At 41.0% G+C, this 5000-nt stretch overlaps 1 protein-coding gene across 1 annotated transcript in view; it reads left to right on the plus strand.

The window, feature by feature from the left end:
• The first annotated feature begins 1639 nt into the window (after positions 1-1639).
• Positions 1640-5000, plus strand: part of LOC138973382 (tetraspanin-1-like) — a 16396-nt gene continuing 13035 nt past the window's right edge. Inside the window, exon 1 of the mRNA XM_070346095.1 lies at positions 1640-2366. The gene's annotated coding sequence lies outside the window, so the exon portion shown is untranslated. The remainder of the gene's footprint in view (positions 2367-5000) is intronic.

Consider the following 5000-nt stretch of genomic DNA (forward strand, 5'->3'; position numbering starts at 1 on the left):
TAGGAAGAGGAGTGTTTAGTTTTATAAAGTGGTGCGAATTCTTCAAGGAGAACTTTGAGCAAATGGTTTCGGGTGCATTTTCTGTCATAATTTTATGCATCATTATTCCTTTGTTGTAATTCATTCTTGACTTTAGAGGTAGGACCCCTATGTTGATGTAGTCTGAGTCGGTGAGAGTAGTCTGTTTGAGTAATACTACTTTTAGCGCTCTTTTGTGTAATCTGCTGAGTAGCTTTAGGGAATTATCACTTGCAGAGTCCCATAGAGTGGATGCGTAATCAATAAGAGACTGAATATGAGCAGTGAAAAATAACTTCCTGGCTTGACAATTAAGGAAGTGTTTAATTCTAGATAAGAGGTACACTTTCTTTGACACTAATTTACTAAGTTGTTCAATGTGAGTTGACCAAGACAGGTTGTTATCGATGTGGACACCTAGAACTTTGTGATGGTCGACTTTTTCCACTATATTGCCGTCAATCATTAAATCGGGACCAGTTGAGGTAAAATTCTGTCGTTTTTGTCTAGTTGTAATTATCATATATTTGGTTTTCTTTGGGTTAAGAGACATGTGATTTAGGTCAGTCCATTCTGTCAGCTGGTTTAGACTTCCTTGGAGGGATTCTGATAAGCGAGTTAAATTTTTGTTACTGGAGTGAATTGTGGTATCATCTGCAAAAAGTTCACATAAATGTTGAATATAAAGGGGGAGGTCATTAACATATATTGAGAAGAGCAGAGGTCCTAATACCGATCCTTGTGGTACACCGTAATCTACAGCTTGCATGCTCGATGCTCTAGTGTTTGTAAGAACTGTCTGTTGTCTGTCAGAGAGGAATGAACTAACAAGATTGATAGTATCATATCCGACGCCATACAAACCGAATTTTCTAAGCAATAATGTGTGATCAATTACATCAAAGGCTTTTGCAAAGTCTACGAAAATGGCACCACAGAATTCATTATCGTTTATTTTGTCCAACCACTGATCAACAAGAGAGATTAAGGCAGTGTGGCAGGAATGCTTAGCTCTAAATCCTGATTGTTTAGGATGGAATAAGTTGTTTTGGTTGAAATGTGTTAGAGAGAGAGAGAGAGAGAGAGAGAGAGAGAGAGAGAGAGAAAGAGAGAGAGAGAGAGTCATCCAGACAGACAGGCAAATAGACACAGACATACAGACAGACAGACAGACAGACAGACAAAACTGAGAAAGAGACAGACAGACAGACAGACAGACAGACAGAAAGACAGACAGCCAGACAGCCAGACAGATAGACAGACACTGACACGTACGGGCAGACAGGAAGACAGTAGACCGACAGACAAGAATACAGACACTGGTAAGACGGACACACACACACACACACACACACACACACACACACACACATATATATATACACACATACACACACACACACAAACACCCCCCCCCACACACACAAACACACATAACAAACACACTCCCTTCTCCTAACTTTAACTATGCTTTCAAGTACGACACCCACACACAAATCTTACTCCACATTAATGCATTCACTCAAGTCACGACTCCAAACTGCCTCAACCGTCGCGCCCCCAAAGTACACACGTCCTCAGAGGGGTCAAGTCCTGGTTGCGTCGCTATCGGACCGTAAAATCAAACACTGACACACAAAACGCGCCCCCACAGCTCAACACAACACACTTCGACTTGCTACTACTGTGTTAAGACGTTTATACATACACACAACACGTTTTACAGCGCTACATAAACTGGCTCAAACTAAACGGCGTCAGTCTTTTCACTAATCTTTCGCAACGAGGCCATCGTGGTATATCGTGTTTATATCACACTGTAATACACGTACCTAGTTTTGTTTTGTGTATACATCTCTCACTGTATATAGGCATGTCAGTGAAATAAGTTTGTGTGGTGGTGTGTCTGATACGAAGGAGTATAATTGAGGGTTGCTTTGTGGTGGTCGGATTGTGGAATGTTTTCACGTTGTCATCGCTCTCAAGTGTTGGGAGGTGACAATTCCAAAAGTGTGTGAAGATTGTTACCCCTTTCCGCCAAACTGACTTTCACTCCATACCGGTGATATTCTGAGATTCTGTGGGCATTGTTACTCATTTGCGGTCAACTGACTGTGCTTAATTTTGTCAGATGAGTTGACAGGTGTCTCGTTGCAGAGTGTGTGCGTGTGTGTAAAGATCTCTTGGATATCAAGTTCCCACATCTGTGGAATTTGCCTAGAGTTTCCTGTGAGGTCAATTAAGTTATCGGTTTCACTTTGTTGACTGATCCGGGTCTGTGCAATATAGCCTGGAGGTTTGCTACTGACGATTCGGGCAGTGGCATCAACTTCAGTGTCTGACAACAGGTGAGTTGACAATCTCTGTCTGTCTGCCTGTATGTCTGTATGTATCTTTGTATGTCTGCCCCGCCCTATCTCTCTCTCTCTCTCTCTCTCTCTCTCTCTCTCTCTCTCTCTCTCTCTCTCTCTCTCTCTCTCTCTCTCTCTCTCTCTCTCTGAAACACACACACACACACACACACACACCTCTGAAACACACACACACACACACACACACACACACACACACACCTCTGAAACACACACACACACACACACACACACACACACACACACACCTCTGAAACACACACACACACACACACACACACACACACACACACCTATCTGAAACACACACACACACACACACACACACACACACACACATGACAACGCACCACAATCATCAAAAAACATCCCTGACTCGTAACGGCTAAATGTAAACCAATATATATACAAGAGTAGACACTTCGTAGATTGAGAAATAGATAAACGGTATATATTTATGATAAACTGACACGGTTTAGAGACGATTTGTGACTTCAAACCAGGAAGAGATTTATAACTTCTGTAACCGTGAGCGGGTGAGTCCGCTTCGCCTCTATCTTTTTTTGTTGTTGTTTTTTTTGTTTTTGGATTGGATTGTTTACCATAGCCCCTTATGAGGGGGGTGAACATATATACAATGACATAATGACATTTGCACACAAATCAAATGAAATAAATCATACACGAACTAAGACATTACATTTCAAATGAAATATATCGTAGGCATAACTAAGACATAACAACACTACGTAGCCGAAATGCTTTGTACACATAAACTGACAACTTTCGAACAATACCTTCATTCACAGATGCCATAAGCATAGAAAACTTGTGTAAACTTGGGTTTCTATAAAACTTAGCAGGAATAAACTGGCATCGCAAATCACGAAGTGCGGGGCAACAAAGCACAAAATGAAACTCATCTTCCTTACGTTCCCTGCACAATGGGCATAACAATATATCCGCATCGTATCTCTTATATCGATTAACGTGCACATATAGTTCTGTTATTCCACCTCGGAATCTTGCCATAATAATTTTCAAATGCCTATCCATGTTCAATAATAAATAAGGTTTTACTTCGTGCACAGTGCAAAATGTCCTATATAACGCAAATCTGTCACTGTTCTGATCTGAGTGAACATGAAAATTCCATTCATGTCATCTACAATCAATCAATCTTTCTCTGAAATCTTTAAAAAAAAACGGTTCCCATCTTGCACTCCTTGATTCATCCATACAAACCCAAAACCATTCTGACATAATTTACAACGTACGCTAGACACCCAGTTTCTTTTACCTCTTTCATCCAGTTCACGCAACATTTTATAGGCTTTATGTGGCAATCTATTTACGTCCATTCTTAACAACTTCAACCAATATTTAACACAAGGTATTGCAGCATTCACATATAAATGGGATGCCTATTCATCTCTCCGTACACAAAAGCGTTGGGTGTGCGTGATCCAACACAAAGAAATTTCTTCAGGGCAAATAAATGAACTTTTTCAGACTGCAATGCAGAATTCTCAAGACCCCACAGTTCAGCTCCATATATTGCTTCGCCTCTATCTGTCCGGTTGTGTTTCTCAGTCTCTGTGTGTCTGGCTGCGTATGTTTGTGCGTGTATGTGTGCATACGCGCGTGTGTGTGTGTGTGTGTGTGTGTGTGTGTGTGTGTGTGTGTGCGTGTATGTGTGTGTGTGTGTGTGTGTGTCTGTGTGTGTGTGTGTATGTGTCTGCCTGTGTCTGTCTGTGTCTGTGTATGTGTTCGTTTGTGAGTTTGTGTTCGTGTGTGTGAGATTGTGTTCGTTTGTGTGTGTATGTGTATGTGTGTGAGTTTGTGTGCGTGTGCGTGTGTGTGTGTGTCTGTGTGTCTGTCTGTCTGTCTGTCTGTCTGTGTGTGTGTGTGTGTGTGTGTGTGTGTGTGTGTGTGTGTGTGTGTGTGTGTGTGTGTGTGTGTTACACATTAGGAAAGAAGGAAAAGCTGAGATGGTATGTAAACATGCGAAACGCATCAGCGAGCAATTATAAAACCACACCAGCATCTGATTTGGGAACGAATAAACGCCCAGTCGAAATGAAAAGACATTTTCGAAGGTGTAAAGTTTTCTTTCAACTGTAGCTTTGCAGATATATTCGGAACGGGCTAAAACCCAAACGTACATTCGTGCCTTTTGCACGCGTAGAATTGTACGTGTATGATCGTTTTTACCCCGCCATTTAGGCAGCCATACGCTGCTTTAAGAGACAAAATATTTGTACCAAACACACACGAAAATGCCCACATGCTGAATACCAGTTCAAAAATGATGATGACAATTAAAACAAGATAATGACAATGAGATTATAATCATCGATACGATATCACGTGGACGGAGAGAAGAGTGGACCACAAGATAATCAAATATAATCAAATCAATGATGGTTGCATTAGGGTCTGCTTTTTTGAATGATAAGAAATACAAACACAGCCTCGGTATGTTATTGACAACGCTGTGCGAAGCAATACCAAGTACACTTAAAAGTACATTTATTTTCACTATACACTACTGCTTTCGTCCTTTAATTTTTTTAACATGTAAATGTCCTGTGCCGACAGACTTAGCTT

The sequence above is a fragment of the Littorina saxatilis genome, linkage group LG8, assembly GCF_037325665.1.
Source record: "Littorina saxatilis isolate snail1 linkage group LG8, US_GU_Lsax_2.0, whole genome shotgun sequence".
NCBI classification, from domain to species: Eukaryota; Metazoa; Mollusca; class Gastropoda; order Littorinimorpha; family Littorinidae; genus Littorina; species Littorina saxatilis.